General features: G+C 30.2%; 2 long non-coding RNA genes across 3 annotated transcripts; one reads left to right on the plus strand and one right to left on the minus strand.

Annotated features, from left to right (window-relative positions):
* Positions 1–2,653: 2,653 nt before the first annotated feature.
* LOC108482376 (uncharacterized) lies at positions 2,654–3,619 on the minus strand. The gene is made up of 2 exons (XR_001870874.2): positions 3,265–3,619; positions 2,654–3,129 (listed from the first exon to the last, which is right to left on the minus strand). It is a non-coding gene; the product is annotated as an uncharacterized LOC108482376 (long non-coding RNA).
* A 14,040-nt stretch (positions 3,620–17,659) lies between these two features.
* Positions 17,660–20,676, plus strand: LOC108466556 (uncharacterized). Of its 2 annotated transcripts, XR_008285539.1 has the most exons (3): positions 17,673–17,923; positions 18,312–18,359; positions 19,777–20,676. It is a non-coding gene; the product is annotated as an uncharacterized LOC108466556 (long non-coding RNA). The 2 variants fall into 2 exon arrangements; XR_008285540.1 differs by lacking the exon at positions 18,312–18,359 and having other exon boundaries at positions 17,660–17,923.
* The last annotated feature ends 1,090 nt before the right edge of the window (positions 20,677–21,766 follow it).

Genomic DNA, 21,766 nt, shown 5'->3' on the forward strand with positions numbered 1-21,766 from the left:
AAATGAAAATTCGAGGCCCATTGGATTATAGAGGATTCATGTGAACAAGAAGTGGAAAGAATATGAAGTCATCCAGTAGGGTCAGTACTTGAGAAACTTGTAGCTATTGTTGATGGATTATGGTCTTAGGCAACATAATTGAAACATGCAAATAAAACAAATGAAGCTAGCCTAAAAAGGAGACTCAAGGAACTTAATGAGTTGCAGTCCAATGATCATGTTTAATGGAAATTGTTGTCATTAATCTTACGATTAACTGAAAGGCTGATAAGGCGAAGCGATACTGGGAACAGAAAGCCAGAGTCAACTTGTTGATTGAAGGGGATCGTAATACGTCTTTTTTCCAAAATTTCGCATCCAAGAGGCGTCGTGTTAATAGAATTAAATCTTTAAAGGATCCGGATGGTAGGAATTTATATGATGAAGAGGATTTAAAATGTGTGGCTACGAGGTATTTTGCTGAATTGTTCTCTTCGCAAGGTGTCGGCAGCTGTGATAGTTTGCTTAAAAGTGTGTCCTGTTGTATTACTAAGGAGATGAATGCCTGGCTACGATCACCTTCTACTGATGAAGAGATCTATATGGCTTCGAAATGAATGCATCCAACCAAAGCTTCAAGAAAGGATGGTATGCCAACTCTTTTTTTCCAAAAGTTTTGGCATATTATTGGGTCTGAAATAATAGACTATTGTCACACTTTGCTCAAAAATGAAATTCCCATGAATGTTATTAATTTTAAAAATATTGTATTGATTCCAAAGTGTAATGCTCCCAACTCTATGGCTCATTTCCTTCCTATTAGTTTGTGTAATGTAATCTATAAAATCGTCTCTAAGACAATTGCAAACCATTTCCAAAATGTTCTACATTTATGTGTCGACGAAGCTCAAAGTGTTTTTTTCCTGGGGCGATTAATTTCTAATAATATTATTATTGCTTATGAGATGTTCCATAGTTTGAAAAATAATAGGACCAAGAAAGTAGGCCCTTTTGCTCTGAAGCTTAATATGAGCAAACCCTATTATAGGGTGGTGTGGGGTTTTTTGGGAAAATGTTCAAGAAGATGGGTTTTTAAGATGATTGGGTGTCCTGAGTTATGAATTGCATTACAAGTGTTAGCTACTCTACTGTCATTAACGGTAAACAAGGTGATTGTTTTAGGCCATCTAGAAGCCTTCGCCAAGAGGATCCTTTTAACCCCCATGTTTTTTTTATATGTAGTGAGGGTTTTTCCTCCCTATTTGAAAAGGGCCTATAATGAAGGGACTTTGAGAGGAATCAAGGCGTGTAGAGGCGGTCCACCATTGACTCACCTATTCTTTACGGATGATAGTTTGATTTTTGGACAAACTATGGTTGAACCGGTGCGCACTATCAGAAGAATAATTAATGAGTTTGCTAGTTGTTCGGGTCAAGGCATCAATTATGAGAAATTGGCCATATTTTTCAGCAGTAATACTTTCGAAATGCTAAGGAAATGGTCGCGAGGGAATTGTATCTTCAAAGTATCTTTTGTCCTGAAAATATTTGGGGTTCCCTCCTTTTGTTGGTAGAAATAAAAGATTGATCCTTTAGGATATTAAGGATAAAATTCAAAAGCGTGTTGTGAGTTAGGATTCGAAACTATTATCATAAGGAGGTAAAGAGGCTTTTATTATATCTATTTTACAGGCTATTCCTATTTATGCCATGTCTTGTTTTTTACTGCCCAAATCTTCATGTCATAATATGGAATCAATTATTAGTAAGTTTTGGTGGCAAAAGGATAAGGATCGAAGAGGGATGCACTGGTGCTCATGGAGGGACCTTTGCATTTTGAAGAACAATGGAGGTACGGGGTTTAAAGACCTTGCAAAGTTTAATATTGCTATGTTGGTTAAGCATGGATGGCGCATTTTGATGAACCCTAACTCTCTTATGGCGAGAGTGTTGTGTGCTAAATATTTTTGCAATTCTGATTTTTTAAAAGCAAGGTTAGGAAATCAACCTTCCTTAGTCTGGTGTAGCATATGGAGTGCTCAGGGTCTTTTGGAAAAAGGTTTTAAATGGTAAATTGATTCTGGGAATAATGTGAGTATTGGGGAGGATTACTGGATATCAAGGGCAGAACCTCGCAAAATCCAAGCACCTCCAGTTAGTGGTTTACAAATGGTTGTTGATCTTATTTTACCAAATCAAAGACAATGGGATGATAATTTGATTAGTACCTACTTTGATGACAGACTACTGAGGATATTCTCTGTATTCCTTTTGCAGGTGAGCTGAGTCATGATAGGCTGGTTTGGAGCTGGGATAATACGGGTTTTTATACTGTCAAGTCTGGGTATATGCTTTTTCAGAGTAATAATTGTAAAGAAATACAGCCTACTGATAAAACCCTTTACAATAATATTTGGCAATTACAGGTGCCTTCAAAGATTAAAATTGCTAATTGGATATTTCTCAAAAGTCACATTCCCTCTACGCATAATCTTTGTATTAAAAGGGTCGCTTCTAATCTAGTTTGTTCTCGTTGTGGTGTGGGGGTGGAGGATGTCATCCACGCTATCTGTGCCTGTCCATTTGTGTATAACGTTTTTGGGAAGTTGGATTTCGCCTAGGATGCAACTCAGGTCTTTGATGTAAATAGTCTTTTTGGCAGTATCTTCCAGACTTATACGGGAGGCAAAAGAACATAATTTGTAATTACAACATTAGCATTATGGTTCTCTCGAAATAAACTCTTACATGAAGGAAAAAGACAGATTGTGGATGAATTGGTTACTTTTCTCAAGGGGTACTAATTGGAACTCTCGATGCATCAGAGCAGGATGGATCCTCCTATGGAAAAACATTGAATTGATGGAAACCCCCTAAAGGTCCTATCCTGAAGGTCAATTTTGATGCAAGTTTTTGTAAAAAATACCAACAGATCCAATACTGGGTCTGTAATAAGAAATGGGAAAGGACCTGTTTTTGGTACATGTGTCGTCCTTAATGTTAATGTCTCCACTCCATTTGCTGAAGAGGCGTTGGCCTGTCTTCAATCCATGGCTTTTGCTCGACATTTGAGACTTGATAAGATGGTTGTGGAAGGGGATTCTCTTACCGTGATTAAAAAGGCCTTGTCTAACTAGTTTGATCTCTCTCCTATCAATTCCATTATTCAGAGTATTAGACACATGAGAAAATTTTTCAATATTGTGACTTTGTGTTTACTCCAAGACATTGGGATATTGTTGCTAAAATCTTGGCAAGGTCAGGTAAGGATTATGAAGAAAATACCTTTTGGGTGGAGGATGGCCCGGGGCAGATTTATCAACTTATAGAAGAAGATCGGTATTATCTCTATGCAGAGTAGTTGTTTTGTTTTCTTCTGCTTCCTTGGTCTGCTTTTGTTCTTGCATATGGGGAGTGGGAATGCTGTCGCACAACATATTGGTTGCAGGATTTGGATTTGTTCTCCCTTTTGGCTTCCCTAATCTGAGCTTTTCAGTGTTCTTCCTTTTCTTCAAGATGGGGATTTTTCTGGTCTGGCTCTTCAATATCACTAGATGCTGAGAGGGTTTTTTTTCTGATTTGTTTAAGCTGTGAGAAAAAAAAAATTATTTATTTATTTTTAGTTTTATAATTAATTTTGTCAGGTGACTGCAAAACACCTGGCATTTGCTTTGAATTTTGTTTTTTACCTTCTTTTATATTAATGCCAGCTGGAAATTCTTTCAAAAAAATGTCCAATTTAGATTTGATGTGCATCTTTATACAAATTTAGAAACTTACGGGAATATCTCCTCTTCTTTTTTTAGGGCTTTGATGTACTGCATTTGTCTTGATTCAATATTTTGATCTAATCACATTTCTAGTTAAATGTATTCATGTAACACCAAAAAAAAAATTATGATAAAATTCCTTAAATAAGTGATTTATAAATAAATAATAGTATAAGAAATTACGATTATTTTTAGAGGAAACTGTCAAATATGAAAACATAAAGAATTATTAGTAGGAGCATGCAATTAGGTTAAAATTTCGATATCGAGTTCAGGGACTCAATTCAATAAGTTGGGAAAATATAAGAATTAAAGTGCAAGTATTCTATTTTTATTTTGATGGAAAGGATTTGATGACAATTTTACCATTGCTTAAAAAATCAATGATTTCATGATGACTTTTAAATAATATTTTTATTAAATAATAATATTTTATTATTTAATATTATTTAATATTTTACCATTTCTTTCTTTTTACAAAACTAAGAGGGAAGAAAAGAAATTTTCTTTCACCATTTTCCTTCAAATTCAAGCATAATATATTATTTTTCTTCAATTTTTTCATAGATTTTGAATCTTTGAAGCTTGTTTTACATATATGTACCAATATTTTTTATTTTATCAAGTATATTGAAAGTTGTCATTAAAGGAGATTGATGGAAGTTGTAACACCCCTCACCTGTCTTCGTCACCAGATTAGAGCTACGGGAAGTTACAACAATTAACAGAATAAACATAGTTTATTTCAATTCAAAATTTTATTTTTAAATCAATAATCAATAATTTCATTCAATAAACATATTATTCAAACCAAAACGGAACTTAAATCAAGCCTGTAGAGCATTAAAAGTGATTGAGAAACAATCAAGGATTAAATTGAATCAAAATATGAAAATACGGTAAAAACTAGAAATAGGTGTTACACGGCCGTGTGACAGGGCTCAGCCCATGTAAAGTAAAGACATGGTTGTGTGGTCAAACCATGTAACAACTTGTGCTCATGTAACTTAGGGTCACACGACCATGTAATTCTCTGAGACCATGTGGACCTAAAATCACCAAAATTAAACAGAGCACATGGTTGTATCATACAATCATGTGAGGCATACGGTCGTGTGGTAAACCGTGTCATAGGTCGTGTGTGCAAAAATACCTTCAAACACAAGCCATTTCACACACCATTTCTTAGGTTCCAAGCCATGCATTAACCAACATTCAAACATATTCAAAATGTGTCGAAACATGTCAAAAATATACCAATTCAAAATCAACCTAAGTGTCTAACCAATATACTCTCATTGTCACCTCAATTCAAACATTAACAACAAATATTCAACCCAAAACATAATCAACATGTTAACCTCATTCAATCATCAACTAAGTCCCAAATAATATATGCTAAAATCATTCATTTATACCAACTTCTAAAGCAACTGAAATCATGTTCAACCAAAACGATAATGACCTCCTATCATTGTACTAATTATACAACATTTCCAAACATTTGCACATATATAATCCATAGTACAACCATTCATCAAAACTTAACTAAGCATATAACCAAACATTATATCTCAATGCCAACCATTTCACAAAACAAAATTAATGTGACATTTCCAAATAACTTCACCACATCCATCATATAAACCTACCATGAAAACATGAAACTTCACACTATATAACAACTTTAAACACATTACAATTCCAACAAGAGTTTAAAACTCATCGACTTCAAATATCCTATATACATGCCACAAAACCAAAGTAACGAATCAACAAACTACCAAAATAGAAGTTGGATAATGTGAGCCTCGAAGTTGATCCGTCCAACCAATTCTGCAAAACTTTAACTACAGAAAACAAGAACAAAAGAGTAAGCTTAAGTAGCTTAGTAAGCTCATAGCTAAAACTCAAATCAACTTACCTCAATTAAATAATGTGAAATCTAACATAACTTAAATTAATTAAACCTAACAATCATTTACGAGAATACATATGATTAGTACAGAATTAGTTTATCAAATAATTCATGTTCATCAATGGTTTAACCAAAACCTTCATATTTATACATATACAATTCATTGCATCAATACCAAATGAAACATTTTAGCATGTTTTTACTTTGATACAAACCTTTTAATGGATAAACACCGAAAATAACAAATCATTTTAGGATTAATCACAATTTTCATTGTTTGATGAACTATAGTAACAAGACCCGGATACTCCGGTACCCATAACACACCAAAGAGCATCAAAATGCAAATAGAGGCATTGAAGTGCAAACCTATACAAGCTCGCATTCTAACCATATTGGCATGCCAATCGTATCCTAATCGTTTACTACGTTCAAAAAAGCATTTCGACAGAATTATCACATTTAAAATTCAGAGGCACTTCTCAAAATACTCTCGTACACATGCTATCAATCAGCTAAATTCATTCCAATATCATATAACCATATTTCCCGAACATTCAATAACAACCAAACACCCACTTTCTCACCTGTACTTAATACTAAACATTTATAATTTCAATTTAATATCAAAATTCAATCCAAATAAAACTAAGCCAAATCATAATAGCACAAGTTATACTATCGGGTGACTTGTAGGGACTAATCTATGATTTTCCCTTTTTCCTGGTATTCCTCCGTACGGTTTAATTCTGGATCTATATAATGATTAAATTCAATTTATCAAACTCAAATAAATTATCAAATTCATTTCTATGCATATGACCTTTAAATTCCATTTCACAAATTTTCCCTACACTTTTACACTTTGTTAAATTTAGTCCTCAAATCCAAAACTATTAAAAATTTCACATTTGAACCCTAACATCCAAAACCGATCCTAACGACACCTCGAATCCTTTAAACATTTGAAAATTTCACAAATATACATGTTGAATTTTATATATTTTCCTATTATTCCTTAAACTCAAAACTAACAAAAAAACCTTTTACAAAATAGTCCTAGACAACAACCAAGTTCACAAATTCATCATTTAACACTAAGAACATCAGAGAACCATCAATGGCAAGTTTCAAAACTCTTAACATTTTTATGAATTAGTCCTCGGGTTAGCTAGATTAAGCTACAACGATCTCAAAAACACAAAAATTACTAAAAACAGATCAAAATTCTTATCATACAAGAGTGATTAGCTATAGCCGAAACTCAAGCCCTTTCAATGGAGAATTTTGGTTTTTTTTTTTTTGGTGGAACCAAATAAGTAAGATGATAGTTTTTTTTTTTTATCTTTTTGTTTTATTATTTTTGTTTTAACTTTAAATTAATGTATAAAAGGTATAAAATACACTTACTAATCGTTCCACTTAATAAAAATGGTATATTTGTCTTATAAAACCTTCCACATTTACTAAATAAGCTATTCACTCAATAAATTTCAATAGTGATTGAGTTTTACACATTTTACTATTTAGTCATTTTTCTTTAATTAATTAGTCAAACAATAAAATTTCCAAATTGAACCTTCACATACCAATATAATAACTCCGTAAATATTTAATAAAAATATTTATGGACTCGGTTTCTAACTATGTCCCGATACCTCATTTTCTAAAACCATTTGACTTTAAAGACAACCCACTTATACCTTAACTATTTGTTCAATTAGCAAAAATTAATAAAATCAGAATTCATTATAAACTATATTTGACCCGTTTGAATTAAATAATAATAATTACGGATACATTAGTCAGATTTCTGATCCTGGAACCATTATTTCTAACTCCATTGAAAACGAGGTGTTACAGAAGCTTAGAAAACTTAAGAGAAGTAGGTATATTTTTGGATGGAAAATTATTAGAAGATGATTCTAGTTTGTTAGAAGTGTGGAAAATAAATAAAAATGGATGGAAACTCTACTTGGTACAATTGGCCATGGTCAAGGGGAAGTAAAGAACATTGACCACTTTGTATAAAATTTGTGCTAAATGATAGTTTGTGAAGCAATGAGTATTCTGGTGAAGATGAAATTGGAAACAGATAATCGAGTCGAAAGATTTGTGAATTTCGGACTAGGAAACTTAAGTTGTCAACTTGATTAACCATGCATATTTAAGTTTGATATTATAAGTTTTAGTATTAGATTAGATAAATGACATTGTTTTCATACTGAATTGTTCCTATTGTAGCTAAAAATGAAATGAGCATCTTGAAGGAAAAAGGCAAAGAAAAGGAGTAAAGCAATTGAAACTTTGGTTTGTGCTAATATCTTATTTTCATTATATAATGCTTTAGAATATTTAGTTTACTATGACTAGTTATATTAAATTTATTTTATTTTATTTTATTTTATTTTATGAGTTTTAGATGAGTTTGATTGATTTAGTTAATATTTATAAAATTATGTTTCGAGATGAAGACTATGTTTTTCAAATGATTAAATTAGCAAATTCAAGGTTAAGATTTGAATTTGCGTATTATGATTTTATATGATTGAGAAGTAAATGTTTAATATGTGTAACGCCCCTAACCCAAATCCATCACCGGAATAGAGTTACGGAGCATTACCGAAGTTACTGATTTATTTATCAGATATTTTATTTCATCTAACGTTCATATTTGGAACCAATTAAAATTAAACATATTGTCGCTTAAACGTACTTATTTTTCTCGACATGTTTTACTTGAATTTATTACTCGTCTCAATATACTTAATTTCCTTGTATCAATGTATCAAAGATAATCACATATTTACATGTCATGATAAATATCATTCTCTTGCTATTTCTTCATAAACATAAATCAGGTAATTCATTATATCGATATTTCATGCATTTAAAAATATAATTCAAGTTACACTAACTTACCTCATTGCTTGTTCATGTTTATAATTTCATTAATCCGATATCTTTTCTTTTCCACGTTCAAGTCTCGTATTTGAGTCATCCGGATCTTTATAAATAAATTTGATCATCGTTTTCATTTATTTCATGTTCTAATACATTCAATTAATCCTCTAAACAAAATTACCATTTTACCCCTAAACTTTTAATTAATGACGATTTCATCCTTAGGCTCAAAAAAATAAAATTCTTGCAATTTAATCCTTATTTCTAGCCGTTATTCTCATACAAATTGATAACAACCCATGAATTCTATAAAATATCAAAATTTTCCATAATTTCAACACTTTTCAATTTAATCCTTAAAACATATTTTTCCCCGATCTTGAACTAAATCAATAATTTCATTAAATTTTGTAATAAAACATGCAAATTAGCCATGCTAACTGAATATTCATACATATTTTCCTCCTCCTCCTCTCCATTCCACATCCTTAATTTATATAACATGCTACACGTAACATTATCAATAATTTCACTATTTACTTATATGTATATTCAAAACTGTCCATTTGCGTCATAGTCACTAAATTATTTATATCTTGAGCTACAGAACTCAAAATTAAGATCCGATAATTTTCCATGAAACTAGGCTTACGTATCTTCTTACCATAAAATTTTCACAATTTTTGGCTTATCCAATGAGTACAGTTTATTCTTTAAATTCACCCTTATTCTGCTGTCTGATAGTTCCGACCCTTCTTTACTAAATATTAATTATCTCATTGTACAGGATTCAGATGATGTTCTCATTTGTTTCCACTGAAAATAGACTCATTCCGAATTTAAAAAATATAACTTTAAGAACCTAATTATTTTTCTCCAATTTTTGATGATTTTCCAAAATCAGAACAGGAGAACCCAAAATCATTCTAACCTTGTCTAACAAAATTTATTATATCTCATGATTCACAATTCCATTGCTTACATGGTCTCTTCTATAAGAAATTAAACTTAATAAGATTTAATTTAATATTTTATTAATTCTATAATTCGATTTCTACAATTTTTGATGATTTTTTAAAGTTAGACTACTGCTGCTGCCCAAAACTATTTTAGTGCAAAATGTTAATTATTTAATTTATAACACCCTTATTTCCTTTCTCTACAATATTTCCCACCACTTTCTCTTATTTCTCTTCACTAATATATTAAGAACATAGAACCATATATAAGAAAACTCCACTTTAGCTTCATTTCCATGCTTTCTCAATAATATCAAACTTAAAAATACATGGAAATCTTGATGTTCTTACCTTGTCTCATTGTTTCCAATCTTTTAACTTTATTTTCTCTCTCCTCCAGCATCTATTTCTTGAATCTAACTTGATATTCTAGCTTCTCATAGTCTCCTTATTATTTTCTCTATTGGTAACCATGAAAATTATTTTGATTTCTAGGTGAAAATGGTGAATTTTTAGTGTAATGACTAAATTGTAAAGAATAAAAAGTTTCTTTCTTCTCTTCTCTTCTTCCTAACTTGGGATGCATGGACAATGATGGAGTGTGTGTGAGTTTTTTTTTTCCACACACACACACACATATATAGACTAAATAAAATAATAAAATATCATATTAAAATATTAAATAAATAATAATTATCTAATTAAATAATTATAAAATATCACCAACATCATCATTACTTTCTAGATTTCTCTCTCTTCCAATTGAACATTTTGCCCTTTGTGATCTTTTAAAATTTCATTCTTGAGTCATCACTTAATTTGGTAAAATTGTAATTTAGTCCCTCATAATTCTTCACCTATTCAATTTGGTCCTAATTCATCAATTTTCCTTGGTTTCTAGATCATTCCTCCCTTAAAATATTTGCACTATTAGTCCTTCAACTTTTTCATATTTACACTTTAATCCCTTAAATTTTGAGTATTTACTCTTAGGCCACAAACTTTTCTCACTTTTACAATTTAGTCCTTTCTTGAATCAGTATGTCATAATATACTTCCCAATGACATAACTCAATTTTCCTCTTCTTGTCACTTTATTTCCTTATTTTACTAAATTAAGGATAATATCTTATTGTAGAAATTTTCAGGGTGTTACATTTCTCTCCCCCTTAAAAAAAAATTCGTCCTCGAAATTTTCTTATTTTCTTTTGATCATGAACTTCATTATTTCCATAATTCTATAGCTCCTTTGTGCACATATTTATCTAGTTTATCCTTTATATCCATTCCCTATCCTTTCATTTCACAATTTATTTTTAATACAATATTGCGAACATACCTTATAACGAAAATTGCTTACCTTTTTATAAGAGGCCCAATAGACTAAACAAAACACTTAGGATATACGGAACAGATATAGAAGTGTATTATTATGCACTGTTAATCAGAGAGCACTTGGTGAGTACCAACGTGCTATTATCGGATAATGCGCTAGAGTCTCTTAATGGTATACCACTAATATCTTAGTAGATCTAATCTCATCTACTTGGGCAAATTATATTATGCACACATATCACTTTTACACTTTTAGCATAATGCTTTTACATACTTTACAATTTAATCATTGTGCTAATAACCTTGTATGTTTATATCTTTTCTTTCTTTAATACATGTAATATGTTTCAAATTTCACTAATAATCTTTATCATGTACTTCATATATTACTTTCTAATTCCAATTTCACTTTCAATTCATTCACAACTCAATTTAATTTCCATTCAATTCAACAATAACACTACCTCATACTTCTCTTACCTATATACATAATTTAAATTTAACATTTAATAATAATAAATAATTTGAATCATATTAATACAACCGTATCTTTGAGTATGTCTATACTCGATTGGTATTACCATAATTCAAATTATAAAAACTATAATAAATAATAAACATCAAACATGTAACAACATAAGTCATATGTGTTAATTTATGCTTTAATTTCATATCTCAACAATAGTCTTTCATCAAATGGCATCATATATCATCTATGCTATCTTTAATCAATTCATGAACCTTTGGTTCAAGCTTTCGATCTCATATCTCAATTTCAATTCACATTTCAATTCTTAATTCCACTTTTTTTTCATACTTTCAATAGTTCAATCGATCAAATTCATTCGATTTTCTCATTTCATTTATTCAACTGATTTCAATATCAATAATTCGATATTTTAGCAAATTCATGAACCTTAAGTTCAAGCTTCAAATCTCACATTTCAATTCAATTGAGAATTCAACTCATAATTTCTTTCTCATATTTTTTTAATAGTACGATCAATCAAATTTATTTAATTTTTTCATTTCAATTATTCACCCTATTAACAATCCGGACTTTGACGGATACACAGATTCCAACCCAAACACACCAGTACAACACATTGTGCCTAAAACAGTACATAGTACCGAACGATGTCGATCAAGAATGGCGATGCTATAATAGTAACGGTAACAATATTCAACACACAAAGTGCTGAATCGGTAACGGTAATAGTAACAATATTCGACACACAAAGTGCCGAATCGGTGACGGTAACAATAACAATATTCGACACACAAAGTGCCGAATCGGTAACGGTAACAATAACAATATTCGACACACAAAGTGTCGAATCGGTAACGATAACAGTAACAATATTCGACACACAAAGTGCCGAATCGGTAACAGTAGCAGTAGCGGTAACAATAACTAGCACATAAGTGCCTAAAATACGACACATAAAGTGCCTAATCGGTAAAGCCGATAAATCTCGCACTCTTCCAATCCTATGGCATGACAATTATATCCGACTAGCCAGACAAGTTAATAGGGAATTTAATTCTTATTTCAATTTTACTTAATATTCATATTTACCCCTATTAACAAGACTCGGACTTTGGCGGATATACGATTCCAACCAAACACACCAGTATGGTACTCAGTGCCTGAACACTTCCAAATCCTATGGCATGCCAACTATATCCGACTCAGTCCGACTAGTTAATGGGGTATTCAAATCATTTTTCTATTTCAAATTCGCTTTCAATTTAATCACAATTTCTCATATTTCAATATTTCAATATCCAACCAATACACATTTCAATTAATCATAATTCCATTCAATTCAATTCAATTCAATTCAAATTCACTTTTCCACTTTTTAATCAGTATACAATTCAATGCCAATACATATTTTAGATATTTACATATAATCATACTTGATTCAATTCCAACCACTTTTCTATCAATACACAATTCACATATTTACACATATTCATAATTTAATTTATTTTTATTCAATCCATATTTTTATTTATTGTCCAATCAAATTTAAAATCACTAATTACTTTTCAATCAATATACATTTCAAATATTCACATAATTCATAATTCAATTACGTAATTTAAATAACTTTTAATTTTCAATTTGTTCAATTCAATTTCAATAGGTATAAACATTTTTGAATCAATTTCATTCAAATCAATATCATCATTTCAATTGCTTACCTAATTTTACTTACCATGCATTTTAATTAAAATATAACAATTAATAATAAATAAAATTGAATTATAGTAATACAAATCTCATCAGAGTCGGAAGATATCACACTACCACAGGTTATGTAATGTATTTCTAGACTTCACATGTGCTATATTCGGTCCAAAAACCGACTAAACCTTAGCTCTGATACCATTAAATGTAACACCCCTAACCCGAATCCATCATCGGAATAGAGTTACGGAACATTACCGGAGTTACTGATTTATTTATCAGATATTTTATTTCATCTAACGTTCATATTTGGAACCAATTAAAATCAAACATATTGTCCCCTAAATGTACTTATTTTTCTCGACATGTTTTACTTGAATTTATTACTCGTCTCAATATACTTAATTTCTTTGTATCAACGTATCAAAGATAATCACATATTTACATGTCTGATAAATATCATTCTCTTGTCATTTCTTCATAAACATAAATCAAGTAGTACATTATATCGATATTTCATGCATTTAAAAATACAATTCAAGTTACACTAACTTACCTCGTTGCTTGTTCATGTTTATAATTTCATTAATCCGATATCTTTTCTTTTCCACATTCAAGTCTCGTATTCGAGTCATCCGAATCTTTATAAATAAATTTGATCATTTTTTTCATTTATTTCATGTTCTAATACATTCAATTAATCCTCTAAACAAAATTACTATTTTATCCCTAAACTTTTAATTGATAACGATTTCATCCTTAGGCTCAAAAAAATAAAATTCTTGCAATTTAATCCTTATTTCCAGCTGTTATTCTCATTCAAATTGATAAAAACCCATGAATTCTATAAAAATCAGAATTTTCCATAATTTCAACACTTTCAATTTAATCTTTAAAACATGTTTTTCCCCGATCTTGAACTAAATTAATAATTTCATTAAATTTTGAAATTTTAAATAATAAAATAATCCATTTCATGCAAATTGGTCATTTCTAACATTTTTACAAAATTTCCCATAAAGTTTTAATTTTATTCAATTTAGTCCCTGAGCCTAAAACATGCAAATTAGCCATGCTAACTGAATATTCATACATATTTTTCTCCTCCTCCTCTCCATTCCAAATTCTTAATTTATATAACATGCTACAAGTAACATTATCAATAATTTCACTATTTACTTATATGTATATTCAAAACTGTCTGTTTGCGTCATAGTCACTAAATTATTTATATCTTCAGATAAAGAACTCGAAATTAAGATCCGATAATTTTCCATGAAACAATACTATGTGTATTCTTACCATAAAATTTTCAGAATTTTTGGTTTATCCAATAAGTACAGTTTATTCTTTAAAGTCACCCTTATTCTACTGTCTGACAATTCCGACCCTTCTTTACTAAAAATTAATTATCTCATTGTACAGGATTCGGATGATGTTCTCATTTGTTTCAATTGAAAATAGACTCATTCTGGATTTTAAACATATAACTTTAAGAAGCTAATTATTTTTCTCAAATTTTTTATGATTTTCCAAAGTCAGAACGGGGGAACCCGAAATCATTCTGACCTTGTCTAACAAAATTTATTATATCTCATGATTCACAATTCCATTCTTACACGGTTTCTTCTATAAGAAACTAGACTTAATAAGATTTAATTTAATATTTTTTTAAATATTTAATTCGATTTCTACAATTTTTGGTGATTTCTGAAAATTAGACTACTGCTACTGCCCAAAACTGTTTTAGTGCAAAATATTAACTATTAAGTTTATAACACCCTTATTTCCTTTCTCTACAATATTTCCCACCACTTTCTCTTATTTCTCTTCACTAATATATCAAGAACATAGAACCATATATAAGAAAACTCCACTTTAGCTTCATTTCCATGCTTTCTCAATAATATCAAACTTAAAAATACATGGAAATCTTGATGTTCTTACCTTGTCTTATTGTTTCCAATTTTTAACTTGATTTTCTCTCTCCTCCACCTTCTATTTCTTGAATCTAACTTATATTCTAGCTTTCCATAGTCTACTTATTATTTTTCTCTCTTGGTAACCATGAAAAATATTTTGATTTCTAGGTGAAAATGGTGAATTTTTAGTGTAATGACTAAATTGTAAAGAATGAAAAGTTTCTTTCTTCTCTTCTCTTCTTCCTAACGTGGGATGCATGGACAATGATGGAGTGTGTGTGTTTTTTTTCCACACACACACACACATATATATAGATTAAATAAAATAATAAAATATCTTATTAAAATATTAAATAAATAATAATTATCTAATTAAATAATTATAAAATATCACCAACATCATCATTACTTTCTAGATTTCTCTCTCTTCCAATTGATCATTTTGCCCTTTGTGATCTTTTAAAATTCCATTCTTGAGTCATCACTTAATTTGGTAAAATTGCAATTTAGTCCCTCATAATTCTTCACCTATTCAATTTGGTCCTAATTCATCAATTTTCCTTGGTTTCTAAATCATTCCTCCCTTAAAATATTTGCACTATTAGTCCTTTAACTTTTTCATATTTATACTTTAATCCCTCAAATTTTGAGTATTTACTCTTTGGTAGAGGTGATCATGGGCCGGGCCGGGTCGAGTTCGGGCCCGGCCTGGCCCAGAAAAAATTTTAGGCCAGTTTACTAGGCCCGGGCCCGGCCCGAAATATGGACCTAAAAATTTATCCAAGCCTGGCCCGAAATAAAATTGCTAACCCAAGCCAAGGCCCATTTTACCGACCCATATTAATTTTTTTTTCTTATTTCATTAAATAAAAATTTTAAAAATATAATAAATCAAATATATTTAAAAACATAAAATAAATATTAAAATAAATAAAATGATACTAAAACAATTCTTAAAACAATACACAAATTGACAATATAATAAAAAAATGGTTATATTAAAAATTTAAAATGATTAAAATAAAATAAAAATATATTAATATATAATTAATTTGGGCTGGGCTGGCTGGCCTGGGCCAAAAACTCTTACTGAGGCCTGCCCGTTTTCTAAACGGGCCTCATTTTTTGCCCAAGCCTATTTTTCGGCCTATATTTTACCCAAACCCTCTCATTTTTCTGGAAGGGCCTTGGACTGGCAGTAGGCCGCCCAGCCCATGATCAGCTCTATTCTTGGGCCACAAAACTTCTCACTTTTATAATTTAGTCCTTTCTTGAATCAATATGTCATAATATACTTCCCAGTGACATAACTCAATTTTCCTCTTCTCATCACTTTATTTTCTTATTTTATTATATTAAGGATAATATCTTACTGTAAAAATTTTCAGGGTGTTACAATATGTTTTGAATTGGAAGCCTAATTTTACATTAGGCAATATGTGATTTGAACATGAAACGAAATTGAATTGAGAATTATATGAAAATGGAATTGAAATGGATCATGAAATTTGATTTTTACCCCGTTTCACTAAATTAGACTATAAATCGAATATAGTTGGCATGACATAAAGTCTTTATATCAGAGGATTCAGAGCTCCTGAATTCCTAGAGGGTTGTGGGCAGACCCAATTCTCAAAGGATCGTGGACTACTTTGATAGCCATCGTTGCCGAACAACTCGCGGTGGCAGATTCGTGTATCTAGTTATGAGTCTAAACCTTAGTGCGGGGTCTAAATAGAAAGAAAAGCAAAAACAAAAGTTGAACTTACTTGAATTTTCATATTGTGTGAATTAAATTAATTATACAATTTTGAATTTGATTAAAAACTTATTTTTTTATTCGATTTGTCAATATCGTAATATTAACTTTTATTAATATTAGAATTTTCTTTTATTGTGGTGTTATTAATGATATTTATAATCATGTTTAAATTTATTTCTATCAATTAATTTATGTTCAATACTTATGTAATGATTTATATGATATTGCCACCACTATGCATAAAAATTGCTCAACGTATGGTTGTCTATTTTTTCGTGCGCAGGTAATTAGATTCGATAGGTCATTCTAGTAGCATCTGAAGAATTGAAGATGAACTCAAACAATTTTGGTGAAAAGTTTACTTTATAGTTTATATAAATGGCATGTACCTAGGCTTGTATATATATAATACTATGTTGTAAACTGAATTTAAATATTTTCATTATGTTTTATTTACTAGTATGTTATAACTAATGCTTTGATAAAATAGTAAAGCGTAGAAATCTAGTTTATTGGTATGTTTTGAGAAATCGAAGTGTTGGGAATTGATTTTGGGAGAAGATTTGAATGTGGATATATTGTGAAATATAAATTTTGTAGGGGTGTTTACGTATAATAGGCAGAAATGCTACCAAAATTTTTATAAAATAATTTTATCATTAAATTTCTATTTCGAAAAAAAAATGTAAGATAGAAAAGTAAATTGTTTCAACAACGAAATGTGATATTTTATATTCAGATCCAACGACTGAGTCAAGTATAAGATGCCACAGTTCAATTTTTTTCAAAATTATTATCTATTTTCTTTCAATGTAAAATTTTCTTTAATAAAAAAATAAAAAAATAGTACTATTTTCTTTCAATGTAAAATTTGCTTTAATAAAAAAATAAAAAAAATAGTAAATTCGAATATTGACCTGGTAATATCTAAGGCCCTCCCTATTCTTAGATGAATAGTAATGTTGTTGTTTGGTTCACTGTTTCTTCATTCGGTCGAATCACTTAAAGCATTTCTATTCCCTCAAATGCGTAATACGTATTCAATGGTGATGGCTTTGAATAGCCATTTCAACCATCACCGAATAGAAATAAAGAAAATTCTTCATAAAATCTCCTTCACACTTTCTTTGCAAATGCGTTCAAAGTTGCTTCTTTCATCACAACAATGCATTTTCAGGTTAGCAGATTTTTCTTTTCAAGTTTAATTTCGTTCCGTTTCTGTTCTTGCAATCATCAATTTTTTTTTTTAGAAAGGGTTTCTGGTAATGGGTTTTCTTTAAATTTTCTAAGAAATAAGTTACAACTCAACTCTCCAATCACTGTCTTTTGGGGGAGATGATGTTTCAAGCTACTCTATCGTTGGTCGGACATTTAGAACTTTTTCAACAACGATAGTTTTCTTGTATGAGCAGGTTTTGTACTTTTTTGAAAACCCAACATCTTTACCTCCTCTTTTTTTTTGGTTGCGGCTTCTTGCTGGTGTTCCTTTCTTGAATGGCTTCCCTTCTGTGTTTATCAAGTTTGAAAAGAACATTGAATTTACAATTTATGGTCTTTGTCAATAGGTTCAATTGGATGATGTGTTTGGGCAAAAAATGATAAGATATTTAGAGGTGAAACCATCCTACTCTCTTATTTTCATCTTTATGAGTTGGCTTAATTTTGTGAGTGAATTAGTTATTTTCTAGTAAGTTGTTTGCAGCCATTTTTTTAACCTATAGACATTTTGTATTGTTTTAAATTCTTTTGATGTTAGATTAAAACTTAAAAGATGTTTAGCTAGGTTGGAATGTTCCCTTTACAAAACATCCATTTTTCTCCTCTCTCTATCTTTGACTGAAATTTTTTACAAAGCACCCCTTTTTCTCTTTGGTTGAAATGCAATAAATTTTGAACTTAGAGATTAACACATATTGCAGTCAATACCTTTTAGTTATTTGCAATCATGGAATTAAAAAAGGCGAAAATGGGGAGCTTGGATGAATTGATGTTGGTTTATACAAACATACACTGGTAATTAGTTGAAAATCAATGCCTCTTTGTTGACATTTTTATTTTCAGAGTCGAGGCTATGCACTTTTGAGTATTTATGCTACGTCAACTTTGCTTGCGAAGGAAAAACTATTTCTTGATCAAGGATGGCATGTATTCAACTATATATTATCTTTTAATTTTTGCTTGACATCATATCTTATTTTTTATTTTTAATTTCTGTAACTTTAACCGGAAATAATGCCAATGATATGGGAGTTAGACTATGAATATATATGTTGGTTTATTTATTTTATGGAACACATTTTCTTGGTGCCTTTAGAGTGTCATGTCTTTGATGGTAAGCATGGTAATGTCTCTGACCCAAAAGAACATAGTAATGAACAATATAAAGTCCAGGTTCAGGCTATACAAAACTAATAATTTAGCAACTATTAGTCCATATCCTTTCCCCTATCTTCCTCATAACTTCTAAAATGAACTTTTAATTGTAGAAATGAGGCATCATATAATATAGTTGCCCTCTTGTCTTTCCTTGTGTCCTAAGTGAGATTCTTTCTAGGGCATGCTTTTATATATATGTGAGATTCAATCGTAAGAGACTAAAAGGTCGTATTAGAGAATAAGACTGTCATATGGCTCTCTCTACTCTTTGTAATGCATGTACTATTTTTTTCATTTTCGTAGTGGCAAATCATCGCTTTTATCCTGCTATCATATGTTCAGCAAAAGTCACAGCTTATTTACATGCTTAGAAATATGCAATTAGGTTTTAGGTTCTTCTAATTCATGTAAGGTTATGGCCCCCTTTACACTGTTTTTCACTGAGGTTCTTTATCAAAACATGTGGAAAGTTTGTGATGGAGTAGAGGAAAGCATTCACTATTGTAGTTTTCCTCAATAAGAAGGAAAGGTATTCTTCATCTTTGTTGTACCTCATCAGTGACTTATTGATCAATGCTATTTGTTCCAAAATTTTCTGGTTGGAGTTATTTGGACATTTTATTATCTTAATTATAACTTGCACAAAGCCTACAGGTTTATCTTCTATCAAGAGACAACTATTGTTTGAAGTCGGAGTTTGAACATGGAAATGGGTAGGTTTGTTTCGGTTATGAAGAAATGGCTGCATAATTGGAGAAATTTAGATAGATTGAAATATGTTAACTAGTGAGGTGAATAGAGCAAAAAGATGAAGGTAGAATGAAGGGAATGAGTTTGAAGGTTGGGAGGAAATTATGGTTTTGTGGAGAGAAATCAGAGATTCTACTAAGGGAGGGTGAGAAGAAGAGTGCAACCAATGTGAGCTGTTTACATGATCCTTTTATGATGGGACAAATTTAGCTATGTGTTTTAAGAATGCTGATGTAAAAGTTTGAAGTTCACCAGGTTGTGGTTCACGAATCAATTGCAGGGTCCTTGAACTAGCTGTGGGTTCGCGATATCGTTGGTTTCATTGGAAAACATGTCTCAAGTTTTCTATGAGTAATTTGTAAGGTTCGCTACCTAGGGCATAATAAAATATTATTTTATTGTTTGATTTTGTAGAATTGCAGGTAAAGTTGAATGCATTGAAAATCATGGTACAGTGGGAGTGACTAAGGGAGAACATGTCTTCTTGATGATGGGTGACTACTATTTGGCGGACAATAAGGGATGTTTATAATTACATTTTCTAATACATGCATATATGTGTATATATTACAAGAACATGTTGGACTGAGCAGACTAAAGCAGCAAAGCAAGGGAACGGAAGGGAACAATTACTTCTTATTCATACAATTGCTATATGCAATGCTACGCTGCATTTATAGTGTAAAGTTATGAATGCATATGTAAATATACATAATAGGATTTTTATAATCCTTAATCTTTTTTAAATGTATATGTGTGCATATATTATAAGTTTTGGGTTAAGCTAACTTCTTAGTTTTTGTATATATATTTTTCGTAAAATAGAGAATGAAAAATTAGACTTTCTAATACATTGGGTAGTTGGTTTTCCCTACCACAAAAAGAAAATAAAAAGGAAAACTAAATTAGAATGATGATCATAATTATATTAAAAATAAAAATACTTTTTATATTTGATTGCGGTCCTAATCGTTTTATTTTTATTTTGTTGGGATCCATGTTATAATTCAGTTTAGTTAGACTCATGTTACATTCAATTGAACTAAACAATTGAATTAATAATATTATTAAATTATAAATTATTTTATTAAATTGTATTTAATAATAATTATGTTAAAATATGATTAAATTATTTATTATTATATTATATTTAATAATAATTTAATAACAATAACAATAATTATCTACCTAACAATAATTCTGTTGAGGGTACTTTGGTCATTTAAGTCTTTTTCCTTATGCTATTACAAAATCTATTCTATTCAACCAAACACAAGAATACTATTACAACTCTATTCCGTTCTATTGAACCAAACAATTGAATGACTGATTACAGTTCTATTCCTTTACAACTCTATTCTATTACAATCACATTCCATTCACCCCAACGAAACGTGGTGTAAAAAATAAAACTTTAGACAAAAAAAAAAAAGAGTACTTGAAACAATTAATAGACTACGAATTTTCATTTCTAGTTTTCAAATAACTCTCTATTTCGTTAAAAAAATATGTATTCTCTTTAATTGATCTTTTGAGGAAGATTCTCCTTCCTCAAAATCATAATGTAAGAAAAATTTGTGAAAACAAACAAAAAAATATTTCATGAAGGAACCTATTAGAAAATTACGCATCTAAATAAATCATTCATTAGTGGAAACATTTAGGGTGCATTTGGTTGGGGTGAATAGAATAGGATTGTAATGGAATAGAGATGTAATGGAATATGACTGTAATAGAATAAAGCTGTAATTAATAATTCAATTGTTTGATTCAATGGAATGGAATAGAATTGTATTAGTATTCTTGTGTTTGGTTGAATGGAATGAATGTTGTAATAGTATAAGGAAAAGGACTTAAATGACCAACTTACCCTTAGTAGAATTTTTTAGTTAGA

This window comes from Gossypium arboreum, chromosome 7 (assembly GCF_025698485.1).
Source record: "Gossypium arboreum isolate Shixiya-1 chromosome 7, ASM2569848v2, whole genome shotgun sequence".
NCBI classification, from domain to species: Eukaryota; Viridiplantae; Streptophyta; class Magnoliopsida; order Malvales; family Malvaceae; genus Gossypium; species Gossypium arboreum.